Source organism: Anastrepha ludens, chromosome 2 (genome assembly GCF_028408465.1).
Source record: "Anastrepha ludens isolate Willacy chromosome 2, idAnaLude1.1, whole genome shotgun sequence".
Lineage (NCBI taxonomy): Eukaryota > Metazoa > Arthropoda > Insecta > Diptera > Tephritidae > Anastrepha > Anastrepha ludens.
This window is the reverse complement of record NC_071498.1, coordinates 54,434,419-54,454,352: the sequence shown is the minus strand read 5'-3', so window position 1 is coordinate 54,454,352 and position 19,934 is coordinate 54,434,419.

Here is a 19,934-nt window from a genome sequence, read left to right as displayed (position 1 = left end):
AAGGTATGAAATTCGATTTCTTTTGCATGACCACCGCGTGCACGTTTTACGAAGTCCAATCGTTGAACCCAATTTTCGACCACTCTTTTGCATAAATCGGCCGAAATTCCAGCAATTTCGCGTTCAATATTGGCTCTGAGCTCACAAATCGTCGCTGGCTTGTTGCTGTAGACCAATGACTTCACATAACCCCAAAGAAAATAGTCTAGAGGCGTCAAATCACACGAGCGCGGCGGCCATTCGACCGGTCCATTTCTGGAAATAATGCGCTCATCGAACTTACTCTTCAACAAATCAATTGTAGCGTGTGCTGTGTGGCTTGTGGCCCCGTCCTGTTGAAACCACATGTCGTCTAAGTCCATACCATTCAATTGCGGCCAAAAATAATCGTTTATCATGTCGCGGTATCGATTTCCATTCACAGTAACGTGGCGATCGTTCTCGTCAACGAAAAAATATGAGCCAATTACGCCGCCGGCATGTAAACCGCACCAAACAGTGATTTTTTCGGGATGCAATCACGTGTGGATTGCTTTCTGCCCAGTAAAGCATTTTTTGCTTGTTGACAAAGCCATTGAACCAAAAGTGAGGTTCATTACTGAAGATGATTTTTTGGAAAAAATGCTCTTAAAGTAGCAGTAACAGAACGATTATTTTCATAAAAAATTTTCACGATTTGCAATCGTTGCTCAAGTGTGTAGCGTTCCATGATGAAATGTATACTAATGAAGTTTACAAATGACAAGCGAAAAATAAAAAATATTGCGTCGTTCGCCCTCCCTATCGGAAAAAAGTTGAAGCGCACCTATTGAAAAACGCTATAGAAATATATATTAGGTGGGCGTTTCAAACCAAATAAATTCTTTTCAAAGAGAAAAAACATTCGTATAAATCAAGAAAATATTTTTTTTTTGTTTTTTATTTAAAATTAACAATTTATTAATACCTCAATTTTTTCAAGAATGACAGAAACCAGATTGCACCCATCAAAGAGTGCGTTTGTTGCCAACTTTTCGCACTTCGCAATAGATTTTGTGATTTTTATATCCGAAATGCGAAAATGTTTGAGTTTGGTGTATGTTTCTTCTTTTTAATTTAAAGCTACTAAAACTGTAAGTTAAAAAAAAATTTAATCAAGAACAAGGCTAAAAAATACTATCTACTCTTTCGAAATGCTTTTGATGCGAAAATTTCAATGCTATTGAGAATTTGTTGATTCTTATAAAATTTGATATTTCGAAAGTGCACATCTCATTTTTTGCTCCTTTTGAGGTTATGCAAGATAACAGGGTCTACTTCTCTTACTTCTTCTTAACATTTAAAACGTTTTTAGAAATTCTAAAAACTTTTGAAGTTACTGAATACGAATTCAAGCTATGGAGGTGTAGTCATAGGGGGAAAAAACCAGATTATACCGAAGAAGCCATAACGACCTATTTGAAAAAGGAGTACCTTATCGTGTTACATAACCTCAAATGCAGCAAAGAAGTGTTTTTCGGCCCTTTTTAAAGATATGTATTCTCTTAACATAAATTTTAAATACAAGTATGGGTTTCTAAAACTCTGTTTTTCAATATCCAATATTCCAAACAATCTATTTTACATCACCATAACACATTTATCAGGTCAATCCATAAATTGGAGCGTTTTTTAAAGGTGGTTTTAAAATTAATAAAAAAGATGTTTAAAGTATTTATTAATCAATAATATATTTTCCTTCATTATTAAAAATGTCTTCCCAACGTTTAGGCAAATTTTTAATTCCCTGCTCAAAAAATTTTTTGTCGTTGGAGCCAAACTACGCTTCGATATTTCCCTTTTTATAGCTTCTTTTGAGGAGTAGTTTTTGTTACTCATATGGAATTGAAGTCCACGGAAAAGGTGATAATCACAAAGTACAATATCCTGAGAGTATGGTGGATGCAGCATGAGCTCCCATCCGAGCTCGTTCCGCTTGCTTAATGTTTGCCTTGCGGTATGAGGTCTTGCGTTGTCGTGGTGAAACAAAACTTTGCGTATCTATTCACTAAAGACGGTCGATTTTTTTAAGTGCCTAATTCAGGTTTGATAGCTGATGGGAATAATAATCAGCAGTTATCGTCTGGTTTGGTTCCAGAAGTTCATAATTAACAACACCGTCCATATCCCACCAAATATACAGGAGAATCTTCTTGGGGTGAAGACCATCTCTAGAGGTCAGTTCAGGTGTTTCATCTTTATCTAACCATTGGCGTTTGCGAACAGGATTATTGTATTCACTCTCTGCTAAAGGTTGGCGATGAAAAGTCTTTGCGGAACTCACTTTTCCAGCTTTGAAATCTTTCCCAACTGAACCAGGTGCCTGTGAACTGTTCCATTTTGACACCCGGAAGCACACAATCTTCAGAATAGCGTTCTCCGGCTCTTCTGCGAACAAAATTTGCTGTTTTTGTGATCGCTTCCAATCGGCATTCCTTGCTGAAGATGATCTGTAAGAAGAAGAACAAAACCACAAGAAAGTGTGAATATTCACATCTTCTTACTGCTATTTGACAAAGGAAAAGATGTTTTTGTTTAATTCACTTTTTTCCAATATTCCGCGTCGAAGTGTCTGTGAAGTTGTGCCCAAAGTTCCCGCCGATTTCGCATACACGGTGCCAGTTTTGGCTTTTTTGTTGGACGTCTGCAAAAAATTCCATTTTCGTATAAGCGTCGTCGTAACGTTCTTTCCGAAATATTTACTCCAGATTCCTGAACCTCTCTTAAAATCACCCAACTTGAAGCATTTCTGTTCCAAAGAACTGTTTGGATGATTTTGCGATCCTGCCTGGTTGAGGTGATGCGTTCTTGGCGACAATTTTGGCGATTGTTTGAAGTTACCGCTAAAACGTTGTTGGTATTTTTCCACTTTTTGGCAACATTTACCACAGACACCTTGGATATTCCAACGGTTTTTGCTATGTCTGCATAGCTCAGGTTCTTGGCTATCAAAAGAACTGCAATTTGTTGATTTTGTTCCGATGTCAAATCCAACTTTCGGCACATTTTCTAAAAAAAACTGGTTAAATTGAAAAAAAGGATAAGCCACGTGAAAAATTCAAAAGATAGGTATATTTTGTACTTACTGTTGTTGTATTTTACATATATGAATATTCATTTCTTTCACTTTTCAGACGATCTCAATTCGTTTGTTTATGCTCTTCACACAAGATCGAGTTAATTCGCACTGGCACTTGCACACTTAACTTTTCACTTATAAGCAAAAAAACGGATCCTTTTCTAATCGTAACAGGCCAATTGAGCGGAAATTCTTAAGAACATCTAAGAACAGGTTAAAACCCCTAATACCCTTTTTTATTTGGAAAAACCCAAATTGGATTGAAAATTTTACCTGATATTTAGTTTTCAGAAAAAATGCGATCGGTCATAATTCAATGGCCAGGTACTGTATACTCCGCAACAAAACGATGGTACATCAACATTTTGACCAGTTTTGACTACTTTTCTTTTCTTTTTTTAAAGTTCATTATTTTTTTAGAAAACTACAGCTTATTGCCTAACGCCGCCGTAGTCGAATGGGTTGGTGCGTGATTACCATTCGGAATTCACAGAGAGGTCGTTGGTTCGAATCTCGGTGAAAGCAAAATTAATAAAAAAAAAACATTTTTCTAATGGCGGTCGCCCGTCGGCAGGCAATGGCAAACCTCCGAGTGTATTTCTGCCATGAAAAAGCTCCTCATAAAAATATTTGCCGTTCGGAGTCGGCTTGAAACTGTAGGTCCCTCCATTTGTGGAATAACATCAAGACGCACACTGCAAATAGGAGGAGGAGATCGGCCAAACACCTAACAGAAGTGTACGCGCCAATTATTTATTTTATTTTTATTTATTTTTTTTATTGCCTAACGAAAACCTTATAATTTAAATTCTCGAATTTCTTGCAAAAATTAAAAAAAATTCCACAAGCCATTCATCACACCATTTCTAAATAGAATTTCTCAAAAACAAAACCGTATGCAGTTTTGCAGACTATTAAATTCAATTTAAATATAACAAAGTCCGAGTTTGAAGTTGTTAAAAAGTCCTGTTGATTTTTTATATATATAAAAAACAAAATTTGTGTTGTTATATGGAACAAAAATATATAAATTACTTTCACAAACACACTCACTTTTCTGACAATGACGAGCGAGCGATTAATTGTTAAAAGCTCTTAGCGTAATTATTCTTATCCGTTTTGTCTATTTTGGGCCATTTACCTTAACAGGAGACATAAGAAGTGAAACTCTGAAAGGTAACTCTGATGGATCTCGGCAATTCTTACGTTAATGAAAAATATTCACAATAACGCAAAGATAAAGTGAGTCGTGTAGATATGTAGACATAAAAGTAGCAATTGCCATTTATGGCCCCACTATGTAATTATTTGAAAACAATAAATCATTATTTTACTACATTACCACAAATGGTAAAGAAAACGTGTCGTATAGGCAATACCGCAAAAACAAAACGCTGATGACCTTGCCTATCTGATAAGCACGAGGTTCTGCCGTTCATAAGAGGCCTGACAAAAAAAATTTAATTTGAATATCGAAATAGTGGAAATGATAAGATAGCAACGCAGTCGTGCGTAAATCATATTTGAAATTTGTGAACTAGACAGCTGGAGTATACAAACAGATGCAGGAAGTAAAGGTCAAAATAAAAATTTCCACCACTAAAAATCATTTCTTTTATTTAACAAAAAAATTGTTCAAAAACAAAATTGGATAGTTAATTTTGCCCCTACGCCATCTCCGAATTTTGTATAAGCTTTTTCAATCAGCTAATTCGCCTTAGGTGACCGGCTAGCAATATTTTTGTGTATTTATTGCTAATCACGGCATATGTGAACGTCCTTCAAGGAACGTTTGGCTTGGAAAACAATTCGAAAATTATTGGGAATTTTTTTTATTTTTTTTTTTATTGCAACTATGTTAGTTCATAAATATTTACAAATGACTAACAAGCAACTTAATTATGATAACATTACACAATTTCCACTCTACATGACATAAAGCGTTTCTATGGTGGTATGAGATTGCTAGGTTTAGTGCGTCTGAGCCTTCGTATTAATCCGTTGGTCAATTAAATTAAGTGCTTCTTCATTGATGTGGTTTATTAGTCTTTCTTTATGGGCAACTGCAATCTTTGCGATTTCAGTGTTGACGGAGTTTATTTTGAGGTCGCGCTCAATGTCAGAACTTCTGCAGTACCATGGTGCTTTGACAATGCACCTAAGGACCTTATTTTGGAAGTGTTGGATTTGGTTTTTCGTACTTTGACTGGCGCACCCCCATAGCTGCGCACCATAACTCCATACTGGCCTTAGTATCTGCTTGTAAATTAACAGCTTGTTTTCTACCGTGAGAGCTGATCTGCTACCCATGAGCCATTGCATGTTTTTGAGTTTGATGTCCAATTCTTTCCTCTTTTTCTTGACATGCTCTTTCCATCGAAGTTTGCAGTCAAGTGTCATTCCTAGGTACTTCGCATAGTTTGAGTATGGGACTTGTTGATCATCTATGTATAGTGGTATATGTTGTATTTTAGTGTTTGTGAAAACTACGTGTACAGATTTTGTTTGATTAAGTTTAATTTTCCATGTATTATTCCACTGGCAGATCTTATTTAACGCGGTTTGTAATGCAACTGCAATCAAGGCGGTGTCATCTGCAAACGTTACTGTGACGTAATTAGGATCAGACGGTAGGGCATGTGTAAAGATAAGGTACAGCAGAGGCCCAAGAACGCTGCCTTGAGGTACTCCTGCATTTATTTGTCGAAGACTTGAATAAGCATTATCTTGCTTGACTCGGAAATAGCGATCTGATAAGTACGACTCCAAAATTTCGTAGTATTGCTTCTTCTTCTTCTTAATTGGCGCGATAACCGCTTACGCGATTTTGGCCGAGCTTAACAAAGCGCGCCAGTCGTTTCTCTCTCGTGCTAACCGGCGCCAATTGGACACACCAAGTGAAGCCAAGTCCTTCTCCACCTGATCTTTCCAACGCAGAGGAGGCCTTCCTCTTCCTCTGCTACCACCAGCTGGTACCGCATCGAATACTTTCAAAGCCGGAGCGTTTGTATCCATTCGGACGACATGACCCTGCCAACGAAGCCGCTGGATCTTTATTCGCTGCGCTATGTCTATGTCATCGTAAAGCTCATACAGCTCATCGTTCCATCGCCTGCGATATTCGCCGTTGCCAACGTGCAAAGGTCCAAAAACCTTACGCAGAATCTTTCTCTCGAACACTCCAAGCGTCGCTTCATCGGATGTTGTCATCGTCCGAGCTTCTGCGCCATACGTTAGGACGGGCATGATGAGAGTCTTGTAGAGTGTTAGTTTTGTTCGTCGAGAGAGGACTTTACTGCTCAATTGCCTACTTAGTCCAAAGTAGCACTTGTTGACAAGATAGATTCTACGTTGGATTTCAAGGCTGACATTGTTACCGGTGTTAATGCTGGTTCCTAAATAAACGAAGTCTTTTACAACCTCGAAATTATAACTGTCTACAGTGAGGTGGGTGCCGATACGCGAGTGCGCCGACTGTTTGTTTGAAGTATTGCTTAGGAAGTATTAATTTTAGTTTAAAAAGCAAACCTGTGTGACAAACTTTATCAAATGCTTTTGCCACATCGAGGAATACTCCAGAACATACTTTTTTATTTTCGAGTGCTTTTTCTATTTCGTGCGTGATCCTGTGTACCTGTAGATTGTAGAATGTTTACTTCGAAAACCAAACTGATGTGTTGGAATTTTTTTTTTTCGTTCTATTATTTTACTGAGTCTTTTAATCAACAGCTTTGAGATCACTGGTACGGTACGATAGAACTTCGTGTCCAGATTTGCCTGGTTTTTGGAGCATAATAAGCTCCGCAGTTTTCCAGAGAATGGGTACGTAATGAAACTTAAAAGAAGCTTTTATTATGCTAGTGAGAATTTGGTGCAAGAATTTTAGGTGGAAGCTGCTTGAGTATTTCTACAGTGATTATATCGAAACCAGGGGATTTTTTATTTTTTAGCATTTTAATTTCTCTTTTTAGTTCGTTATTGGCAAATAAAACTCGTTCAACGATATTGGCTGTCTCGATTCGAGAAAGCAAATAAATCTTTATCATCAAACTAATTCAAGTTCCCGAAGTGGCCTATTTAAAAACTCTTTTGGCACAGAAACTTCTTCAATTTGAAGAAAATCTTGAAACTTACTTTTTTCAATTTATGTTGTTTTCTTATTTATCATTTCTCTTCTCGCTAATACGAGTATCCATTTTATAGAGGCTGAGAGGAAAACTGCACGACAAGCTCCTAACAAAACAAAACTCTCCTCTGGAATTTACCATTTAGTTAGCTGCTAAAATATGGCGACAAGGCACAGTTTTTACTATTTGAAAGTAAGTTAACCAAAAACGGAAAATGCGGAAATACTTTTCCGAAAATGGTACAGGAGTTCAACTTATACGAAAGAATTGGAGGACAAAATAATTTCTATCTTTGCTATAACAGTACCAGGACTGTGCATAAGTAGCTTTCAGTATCTGGGTTGAATAGGGAATCACCAAATACCGTCGAAGAAGGCCATCAAATACCTTGACGTCTGGATTGAGCATTTGATTAATGCCAGTTCCAAAGCGGCAAGAGTCAATGGTGATTTAACACGAATTCTCCCTAACATAGAAGGGCGTTTTTTGATTCCTTCATCTTGTATGCGGCAGCTATCTTGGCAGCGGGCAAAAAGTCTATGTTTCAGGAGGTCACACAAACACACAGGCGAAGCGCGCCGCGTGTAGCGTGCGCGTATAGAACCGTACCGAACGACGCAAACTGTGTCATTGCAGGAAAGCTTCCTTTGGACATACTCGCAGAGGAAGTGAGCCGACTCTACAGCAAGCAGGGGGATCGGCCTACATCGGCACAAAAAGCCTCTGAACGGGCGCTGACAATTAGACGATGGCAGTAGCGTTGAGAGCTGTCTCAAAACGGGCGCTGGGCATACAAACTCATTACGTGCATCGATGAGTGGCTTATAAGGAAACACATGCACGTAGACTATTACCTCACCCAATTGCTGAGCAGACATGGCTGTTACTGAGAATACCTGCATCGGTTTAAGCTGTCAGACACCCCTTTCTGTGCAGAGCGGAAAACGTAATTTTGTACTGTGACCGCTTTAAAAAAGAAAGAGATACACTTGAGGGAATTCTGTAGCATCCAATAGCCTTAAACACCATCACGTGAGATATGTGTTCAACCAGCGGAAATTGGGAGTCAGTTTTAGTTTTTGAAACAAAAATCGTAATGCGTCTCCGCCATATAGGTTGGGAACGCTAGGACCGGCAGCAATCAATAGTAGCAGCACCAGGCGTAGCATCACCATTGGCAGCAGTTGGTTGATGGACCGACGACAACCACACACACTTGAGTCATGGACTCGCAATGACGTACAGGCACAAGAAGACCAGCCTATAGCATGAACCTGACTACAAATATCGTGAACCCAGACGTGGTCCTGTTCATGGATGCCGTTCAGGGCCTTCCCGAAGTAATGCAGAAAATAGTCCGGGGAAGACATCCTTCCCAGATGAAGATTGCCTTAGTAGCCCCACCATCCAACTCAGTAGACGACGGTCGTCGTAAGTGCGAAGGCATTTTGAACCCTACATCACTCATCAAAAAAATATTTAAAAAAAAGTGGCTGGGTCAACATTTTTATCTATCAAAACTTTCGTATTTTGAGACAAAAGATAAAACGTTCGTTCTACAAAAGTGGCATTGAAATTTTAGAACGGCGCTGTAATGATTCCGTTGTTCTTGATGGAATTTACGTTGATGAATAAAGCTAATTTTGAACAAAAACAAAAACGTGTTTTCTTTGTTAGGCCCGTGACTTTTCCGCCCAAGTGTTACATCAGCCTCTTAACAGTTTCGTGTTGTTACACATTAATTAAGAAATATATTTTTTATCTAATCATTCATTGTTCCGGCATACGGTAGTTGCATAAAATACACTTTTTACGGCATTCCAATTATTCTAGACAGCTGATATGTTAACTAGCAAAATAAAAATACACTTTTACTAGAGCTAAAAAGGTGTAATTAAGTGATTAAAAAAAAAATTAAATGAAATTGCTACCTTTGAAGCTCTACTTATATTTACATATTTATTACGAGTAATAGATATATTACGGAGGAAGTATAAGCGGAGGAGCATCACTTCAAAACTACAGTCCCGATTTAACGTTTGCCGCGTAGATGGTTTGTGCGCAACAGTTATTTTAACAGGATATCGCCGCCTGTTTGCATTTAAAAGAAAGTAGTTTATTAAGAAATGGAGATAAGGCTTATAGCGTGGGTATCAAGGCAAATTTTTTTGTAAGGCAAAATCTATTCCAAAAGCCCTTTTTCTGATTGCGTTGTCACCTGAATTTTATTGCAAAAATGCCAACTTATCTCGAATTTATTATTTCGAAAGGTGTTTTAACAAGGTTAGGTTAGGTTGAAGCGGTTGTCCATTGTAGGACACACTCAGGCTCATGGTCCATTGTGATGCCGCGTGAGGAACTAGCCCCTATCCCTCCTGAAACCAGTGTGTGCTATTTAAAAATTTCGCAAGGTCCTTAATTTCGACAGAGCCGAGGTCTTCCAACTCATTGAAGAAATGTCCGCCCAAAATGGCGAGTTTACGTGTGGATAGAGCAGGACAGTAACACAGAAGGTGCGGGATCGTCTCTTCCTCTTCCTCGTCTAAACAACTTCTGCAGAAGTCATGTGTTTGCACACCCATTCTCTGGGCGTGCCTACCGATTAGGCAATGCCCCGTAATGACTGAAATCAGTGTGTTAAGACTTTGCTTATCTCTTCTTAGTAGAAGTTCTGCGCGTTGCAAGTGGCTTCGTTACGCCATCTTTCGTTCGTTACTCTTATAATTTCCTCGCGGATACGTAGTCTACATGTTTGCAAGGGTATACCTATATCGTTCTCAATGTCGCAATGGCCAGGAACCCATGCTATCATTAGGTGAAATGACTCAGCCATCTCGTTAAGAGAGCTTTAATTAAAAAAATATTTTTAGCTGGTGCTGCCACCTATCTTCTGGGAAACTAAAAAAATCGAATTAAAAATATATTTCTAATAATTAATACAGGTTTACCCGAAAAGTTGTCTTAGCTACTTACGGAGAATGGGTGTATCTCACAACGAATTCTGAAGGAGTTGTTGAAAAGATTGAGTCGGTACAACACCTCCTCCGTGAATGTCTTGCACTTCAAAGAAGCGATGCTTTCGTTCGTCTTTCTTTCCAACTAGGCAGGATTGCATCGAGGAGAAAATCTGCATCGAAGCTTTCATCTCTGTCTTCACTGACGTTTCCAAGATGGAACCGGGAGTCGGAGCAGGGGATTTCTCTAATTCAGCCAATTTATCTATCTCCCTTAAACTGCCGAACCCTGCTAGTGTTTTTCAAGCAGAAGTCTTTGCGATCCTGCAGGCATGCAAAATGGACTGAATTGACCTCAAAGACCTCCTACCGGTAATCGGCCTCCCCCCGGCAGTTGTTAAAGGGGAACTGCACAAATTATTTCTCAGGAAAGCGCAGAAAAGATGGAGCTGTATTTCTTCATGTGCTATTTCGAAAACCCTTTGGCTCCAGTACAATATACGAAGAACTCAGAAAGTCGTTTGACTCTTCGCCATTCAATGTCCAAACTCGTAGCTGTGTTTACCGGTCACTGGACGATCGGCCCACCCGGGGAAAAGCTAAGGTTACCATTTAACCCCCCTTGCAGAAGTTGTGGGGACCTTTCACAGAAAGAGACTGTTGATTACTTTCTCTGTAGATATCTGGGTTTCGCTGCTAACCGATTAAGCTCACTTTCTGCTCTTTTCTTCGACAGTCTGGGGCAGTGCGCCAACCTCAATCCCATCAATCTTCTTCAGTACATTAACAACTCTGGTTCGCTGTAGATATCTGCTGTTGGAGGTCTCATAATGGTATCAAAACGGCGCTTCAGTGCTACTTGAAGAGTGCCAGACTGGCACTTCAACCATTTCACCTAGCTACCTACCTGCCATGCTCAATATCTTGGAAATTACAATATTTCTTGGAAGAAATAGGAAATTTGCAAAATGTCTCACTGGAGGGATTACATATTCACCTTCTTAAAAATATCTAAGTTGTTTAAGCAACTTAGTTAGGGGATGGACATCAAATGCGGCTATCACAATGGGCCCTAGAGCCAACGACTGTCTTGTCCTAGACAAAAGACCTGGCTAACCTAACCTAATCGATTAGTGATTTTATTATGTAGATCATTTCCGACTAATTTGGCTTTTCACTTTTAAGGATTATTAAACAAAGATTTTTTATTTTGCTGTATGTCTTCTTTTAAATGTTAAATCAAGAGCCCGATATCTTGACTGCTTTAACTTAAAGAGTATGCCATTAATAAAAAATCTAGAATAAAATGTTAACCAATACCGGATATTTAAAAATGGCTGCTTGATACAATAAAATTTTGAATTTACGATTTTTCACTGAGTGTGCCGCTTTTCAGAGCATTAAAAAGAACTATTGTACGGAAACTATTGTGAAAACTGCTGTAAAAACTATTCTACTAGCTATACAAAAAGTTATGTATTATAAAGGGTGATCAGATAGGAGGGATTTTTTGGCAGATCACGCGTGACTACTATCAAACTAAAGACATATTTTTTTCAGCATTCATAGACATTTCATCATAGAAAGACTGCCGTCTGAACAAAGTTTACAAATCGTAAAATTGTAGTACGAAAATCGACGTACTGTGAAAAGTGTTCATCGCGCGCTTAGGCAAACGTATGGTGTACAGCGACAAGGCTCATTTTTGGTTTAATGGCTACGGCAATAAGCAAAATTGCATATTTGGGCTGAAGAACAACCCGAAGCCCTTCAAAAACACCCATTACATCCATTGAAAACAATCCTTTGGTGCGTCCTATAGACTAGAGGAATTATCGACCCATATTTGTGCAAAGACAAGGCAGGCGCTAATGTAACAGTAAATGACGAACGCTATCGCGAAATCACAAATGATTTTTTCATGCCATAAATTGAAGCCCGAGATCTCCACAACATTTGGCTCCAACAAGACGGCGTTACTTGCCATACGCGCCGTGAAACAATGGATTTGGTGCAGCGTCGTTTTGGTGAGCAATTTAGCTCTCGTCTGGGACTGGTGGCACATTTCGACTTTTATTTAGGGGGGTATGTAAAGTTTAAATGTCTTGTGGATAAATCATCTTCGATGAAGGCTTTGGAAGCCAATATTACTAAAGTTATTCACGAGATACCGACCGAAGTCCTTCAACGAATTATTTAAAATTGGTGTTCACGGAAGGCTGAATTACGGCTCAGTTGCGGCCGATATTTGAAACGGCTTATCTTTAAAAAATAAATGTCATGAATGGTTCTACACAAAAATAATAGGTAGGTAGGTAGGTAGGGTGGTTGTCGTAAGACCTTCGGCAGGTCCATTGTGATACCACTGGAGTTTATCCTTATTCTACGTGTTCCTTTTCAAACCATCCGGTTGCTTTAATAAACGAGTGGAGCTTCGTTAGTTTTAGATGGGCTATGTCCGCTACATCGGTTAGAAATGCTGTATCGAGAGTGCGCAGCCTTCTCATAGCTAGGCTTTCGTACTCACAAAAAAGGTGTCTGACTGTTTCCTCTTCTTCTGTATTAAGACAGCTTCTACAGAAATCGAAGTAAGGGAGTCCTAGCCTTCTAGCGTGGCTGCCTATTAAACAATGACCAGTTAAAGCACCTATCATTTTTCTTATAGATTCTCTGTTGAATCTTAGCAAGATCTTCGATCGACCGCTGTTCCAGTTCGGCCATGTCTGTCTGCTTAGTTCGCATGTTGTGAGGTTTTGCCAGATTGTATTTACCTTTTTGATGGTCTCCCTGTCTATAAGTAATTTACAAGTGGCAATGGGCAAAAATAATAAAGATTGCCCAATAAATATAAACTTTCGCTGTTTTATTTCAATTTATAATCTGACATCTCCAAATATTTACCGTCGCCCTTTACATATATGCGAGGGTTGCCATTTAACTGGGTGGCCTTCGAAAAGTTACGTGTGATGAGCTGTAATTCGATATTTTTATTTTTGTATTTTTTAGCAAAACTTACTGCATTACGTTTAACGTTTTCGCTTTAATTGTTCTTTTTCAGTGAGTTGAAAAAAGTTGGCACAAAAAATCGGATTAACTTTTGGGTTTCGTACTATGATTTATTATAGTTTTCGAAGTGACTTCCAAGAAAGAAATGTATTGATCAACTTTTTTGAACCTTTGGCGTTGAAACACCACACTCAGCCAGTGAGAAGCTTTAGTGCAATAAGTTCCAACGTGGCCGTCCATCTTTGCAGGATGAACTTCGCGGTGGTCGCCCCAAAACGTTTGTTGTGCCAGAAACAATCGATGATCTGCTTCAATTGATAACTCAACATCGTCAAATGACATATCACGAGATGCAAACATCCTTGGCCATTGGAGGGATCAGCATACATTAAAAATTGCGTTAAAATTTGTTCATCAATAAGATTTATTCTCATAGGATACCGCATAATTTGATAATTGCCCAAAACGGGCTCATGTCGATTTGTGTAAAGAAATTTGGAAGAAATCCGGCCACAGTGGTTTAAGACATGTCTATGATTTCGTATTAGATGACGAATTATGGATTTGTGCAAATGGACTGGAGGCAAAGCAGCAATCTACAAAATGAGTGTTGCAAGACTTAAAAGCTTAATCCAAAAATTGTTAGCGCAAGAAGCACTTCCAAGCAAACTGTCGTCTGTTTTTTGGAAACTTAGAGAAACTTAAATCAATTAAATCTGAGTGATGTTGTACACAACCATTTGTTTGCTAGAAGTTTCCGGACAATTAAAGAAACTCAATCGCGAAAATAAAGCATGAAAACTATCATCTTTTACAAAGCCAATGCGAGCTCTCACGCATCGGCTGACGCAAGACGAGTTTTGGCCCTCAAAAAAGAACGAATCCGCCTTACATCCCTGATTTGGCACCTAATGGTTTCTTCTTGTACCCAAATATCAAAGAAAACATGCGAAATTAACGTTTGTCAACGCTTCAAGATGCTGCTGTAGCTTTTAAATAACTTGTTTTGGAGATATCCAGTTCTGAGTGGCAAAAGTGCTTTGCTAATTGGTTCAAGCGAATGCAGAAGTATATTGATTTTCAAACCGATTATTTTGAAAAAAAAAATGAAGCCAGTTTCGTTATTACTTTATTGTAATTATTGGGCGTAAAATGTAAAACGCAAATCTTGCATTAAAGGCATTAAATTAAAAAAGCAATCCGTAGACGAATTGAGAGCTCAATTAGTTGGAGGTAAAATTTCATATGAAGAAACAAATTGTAAAAATACGGTATTAACACAAAAAACTTAATAATTAAAATATTTTGAATATGATGAACATGCACAGTATTTTTCTATTAATCTTCTATTAACATTAACGGTAACTGTATGGCAGATGAGTTAGCCCGCTGCCCTCCCCAAATTGCTCAAGACAAGGTTGACATACCTATGCGATTGGTGGAGTGTAAACTTTTAATAGGCAGGCACATCATTAATGTTGCTAATTCCAACTGGAAACAGGTAAGTAATGCACTATAAGCAGACAAACGTGGCCGGAATGGAACATGGGTCGCACTAAGAGTCGACTTAAGTTAAGGATCTAATAATCGTAGTAAGTGCCCTAACTGGGCACTGTCTAATAGGAAGACATGCCAGTAGATTAGGGGCACCACCCAATAATTATTGTAGAAGCTGTCAGGATATAAGTTAAGCAGTAATAACTGCTGGTCACCCACGTAAAAGGAGTAACAGCGATAACGACATCACACTCATACTACTTTACATCCCAGTAGTTGTAAAGCAAGTGCGAATCAATTGCCGTGGCAGCGATCAGTGGATAACAACAGCAAAGACATCATTCGCATAAACCTAATTGTTCGAAAACAAGCGTGGGTGAACTAATGCGAAAGCGATCAGTGCATTTAGCAGCAAACGACTCCAAACAAGATTGATTGAATAATTGTGAGAGCAAACAGAGCAGCTAACAGCGAGATGTGACAGAGAGCGAGGTTCAGCTTGTTCCAATTAGAATTAACAGCAGTGCTGGTTGTTGCAACTAGACCACTTGGCAGATCACTCCGGTTGTAAACGCTTTAATTTAATAAAGTTTATATTTCAAAAAATAATTGTGTTGAATAAAACGTATAGTTTATTATAAAAGAAACAGTGGAATACCTTCTATGCGGGTGCATGGCTCTGTAGTAAGGTAGTAGCCCGGTGTGACGGGTTCAAAGAATCGAATTTTTTTTTACATTTTTTGGAAGAAAAACATCTTAAAAATATACTATAATTTCTGACAGAAATTTTAATTATTTTTAAAGTTATAGCTAAAATAAGAGAGCGCGCCGTAGTGTGTATGCAAGCGTGTGACACGCCAGCAGCAGCTGTTGTCGAAACTTTAAACGCGTTTTTCTCAGAACCATGTTTTCGAAATTTCGGGGAATCACTGACTCGAAAATATTCAACCAATTTGTCTAAAAATTTAACCCGTTATTCTAGACACATATATCTAGATCCCGGACCTTTAAAACCTTTAATTTTTTAATAAAAAACTATTTAATTTAAATAATTTATGAAGAAAAAAAATTAGATTTTGAGAACTTTTTTCACAAGTCCGCCATTTTTTTTTTTATTTTTTTTATTTTTACGTATATTTTAGGTTCGGGACCTAAAATTTAGTCTACAGAATAATAATCTCTTTGAATTTTTTATTTCAGATGACTTTGGAAGGCTGTGTGTTTCCCCGAACCAACTCATCTTTTTTTTAAGGACTCCACTTTGAAGTCAAAAATTTTAAACAAATTAATATAAAATTAGCTTAAAAATATTTTTTTTATATACCTCAAAACACCAATAAAAACATGTAAAAACTTTAAAACGATCGCATTTTATTTTCTTTTCAAAAAAGATTCATGAAAAAACGTCGAAATTTCGTTCGTTACACCGGACTACTACCGTAAACGGTTGAGATTGCTCGATCTAAGTTTTTCTGGACAACATTGCGGATGTAGCGAATCTCAAACTAGGTAGTATAGCCAGCTTTTTAAAAGGCCTCACAATGGTTTAGAGAGGACCAAGTAGAGTAGAGAGGTATCACAAAGGCATCTGACTGTCTTCGGATAGTCGAAGGACAACGACTTCACCTAACTTAACCTAATCCGAGGTTTTAGAAAGTATCTGTGCATGCATTTTTTTTAGCTTATTCAATTTAATAGAGGACGGTTTGAAGTCGCTCAAAAATCGCCTTAATTTCCGGGACTTTCTTTTTGCGTATTAAAGACTTGCGAATTAAATAAAAAAATTAATATTTTTAATTAATTTTTTTGTCATCTATTTTTTATTTCGAAAAGTATTCCGGTTGCCTTATAACATAAAGTATTTCCTATATATTATACAGTATTTTCTACATACTTTTTGAAACCGCACTAGGCGAAAAACAGAATCGAATCGCCAAATGGCCCAAAAATTAATCACTCAATTTTGATTTTAAACAACTTTTTTACTTAAAAAAAGTGATTTTGAGTGATAGAAATCTTAATTTTGACATTTACGAGCCCCATTTATACTGCAGCTGTCTAATTCATAAGTATCAAATGTGATTATATGATATGAATAACGTCGTACATTTGCATAAATTATAAATTTTTCGATAGGATGATTAATTTTGCGCCACCAAAACCACCAAAAAAATGAGTAATCAGCTCAGCTCAAACCACACCATTCTGGGGGGAAAACCGGAGATGAAGCGACGTTCATATACTTCTATAGATTTTACTGCTGAAGAAGATGAATCAACTGTTTATCCAGTTGGTCTCCAGTTGGATTCAAGATGGAAAATTATATTTTGTTTGTGGCCAAGTAAGTAGCTCAAGCGCTTTCTACATTTGCTAGTAATACTAACCAACTTTCTATTTCAAAAATTTAATGCTGCCATTGTTTTTTTAAGTGTTATACGCAAGTGAAGCCGCGGACACCTTCTAGTGAAAAATATTTTAATTATATTACAAATGAATCTATAGACTTCTAAATATTCATAAAAAATGACAGTCATTCATGCATGTATCGGGTGCCTTTATTTAGCTGCATGAAAACTATGGGTAAATATAACTATGGTTTGGCTGCTGAAAATGCCAAACTGAGGTGAATTTTTTCTTCAATATGGTTCAGGTTTGGTAAGCCGAAGCCGTAGCCAAATCGCTTGGTGCGTGACTATCATTTGGAATTCGAAGAACATAGGTTCGAACCTCTGTGAAACACCAAAATGAAGAGAAAGTTTTTTGTAATAGCGGTCGCCCCCCGGCAGGCAATGGCAAACCTCCGAGTGTATTTCTGCCTTGAAAAACCTCCTCATAAAACATATCTGCTGTTTCAGCCGGCTTAAAACTGTAGGTCCCTCCATTTGTGGAACAACATCAAGAGGCCCACCACAAATAGGAGGAGAAGCTCGTCCAAACACCCAAAGCGGGTGAAAGCGCCAATTTTAACAAAAAAGGTTTGGTAAGTCGTCATGAATCATTTAATGTCAGAACAATGTGAAAAAATTCCTTTGAAAAAAGAAAAATAATAAATCTGTTCGCGAAGTTCATAGGGCAAAGTGTTGAAGAAGACGCCGAAATGTCGACTCGTAGTCGTTCTCAACTTGTTGGCCTTTGTCCTTTGACTAAGTGGAAAATTTTACGTATTGATCTAGGCTTACGTGCCTACGAAATACAGCTCGTGCAAGAATCGAAGTCAAATGACCATCATTTGGGTCATATTTTCGCTCACTTAGATTAATTATTCAGATTTATTGGAAAAAGTTGTCGAAAATTGGACTAACGGAATGAACCATGTAACTCATAGCCGTGGATTTCTGGCGATGTTGTTGTTTGATCTAAGTAGGGAGTGGCCAAGCCAGTTCCACTTATGTTTATTTATTTCAATTTCAATCGTTTTTTGCTTTGTGGCTTGCCAGAGCGCGGTGTTTTGAATTGTATTTGGCCAAAATACGTGCATGATTTTGTGCAAACAGCGGTTTACAAATCTTTGAAGTGCTTGCGCATCTTTTTGCAGCAAGTTCCACGTTTCGCAGGCGTAAATGAGGACCTTTATGCGCCTGTAAACAGATATCGTCTGCATAATCTAAGACTTCTAGACGATCTGTTAAGCCCCAGCGAATACCTCTTTTCAATTTGAGAGCCGACGTTAGTATCACATCGGGAGCTATGTTAAATAGAAGGGAGAAAAGTACGCATCCCTGGCGTACACCTTTTTTCAGTTAGGATTCGTTCACTCACCATCTGCTTGTGAATAACTTTGCAGCTGGCGTCTGCATAGAATGCCTTTACTAACCTTCTTACAGTTTTAAGGGCACGCCTTTGCATCTCATCGCTTCCCAAATTGCACTGCGTTCTTCGCGGTCAAATGCTTTTTCGAAATCAATAAAAATAAGATAGAGTAGGGATCGCCATTCATTTGATGGCTCAACGAATATTCGTATGCTATTTACATATACGATCCATGCATGCTTTGTGCCGTCTAAAACCTGTCTGTTCTTTCCTTATATTTACTGGGTTTGAATGAAAAGTAATGAGCCTTCCCGCGCGGAGTGTCTGCCAAGCGATCAACCGAATCGGCTGGTGGGGGAAAATGATCGTTGGACCTTCCCCTTCCACTAGAAACCGGTCCCAGTTCGTTGCTCGGCGCGTGAAAGCTGTTTTAAAAGTGTGTTAGGATTTTGCAGTGGCGAAAATGCAGCGATCGTTGGAGCAACGTTACTCGATAAAATTTTGCGTAAAGCTAAACAAAATGAGTACCGAAACCATTGGGCTACTCAAGGAGGCTTACGGGGACCAATCTCTGTCCAGTGCCCAGGTAAAACGGTGGCACAAGTTGTTCAAGGAAGGCCGGGAGGACGTCGGCCCGACCTCGTCATCACGACAATGCGCCGGCGCACACCGCTTTCTTCTACATCACTGCATTGACCAAGATGGGGGTTCCGGTGCCTCCTCACCCTCCCTACAGCCCAGACCTGTCCCCTCCGGACATCTTCTTGTTTCCGTGCCTGAAAAGAAAGCTGAAGGGGAGGCGTTTCGACTCCATCGAGGCGATCCAAAAAACTATGACAGCCGAATTGAACGCGATTCAGGCGGATGAGTTTAAAAAATGTTTCCTGCAGTGGAAAGACTTGAAGAATATTAGTTGTATAAGCCAAGAGGTTAATTAAAACTGCTTAAAAAAAATAAGGCTCGTTACTTTTCAATCAAACCCTGTTCATGCGTAGCTAAACGTTTGTTTGGGTGGTGGAGATATGCCGGATATTGTATTAAAAAATAATTAAAATATTTAAAAAATAAATGCCATGAAATTATCTATCGGATTATCAAAAAAATAAATTCAGTCCAAAAATATTTTGGTTTTTGTATTCTTGTAATTTCGCAAGCTCTTAAAAACACCCGGTACATACTTTAGTCTATTTTAATTAGTTAAGGACTGACTAAAAGAAACACAAAGTTTTTCTTGTTTGCGTAAATTATGTAAATGTGTTGGTTTACGACCTTCACATAAGCACCGCAAATTACTTTCGCTTTTAAATAAATTTTAAATTACTTCACGCTTTTTTGAGTTATTGGCCTTCGGTGTGTATATTCTTAACCCTCCGCTTGTGTAAATTGTATGTGGATGACAGCAAACAAAAAAAAAACCAAGAATAAGTACGAAATGACAATCTGCTTCTAAATAAGTAGTAGACACCAAAAAGTGAACGAAATGAGATGAAAGCAATAATTTCG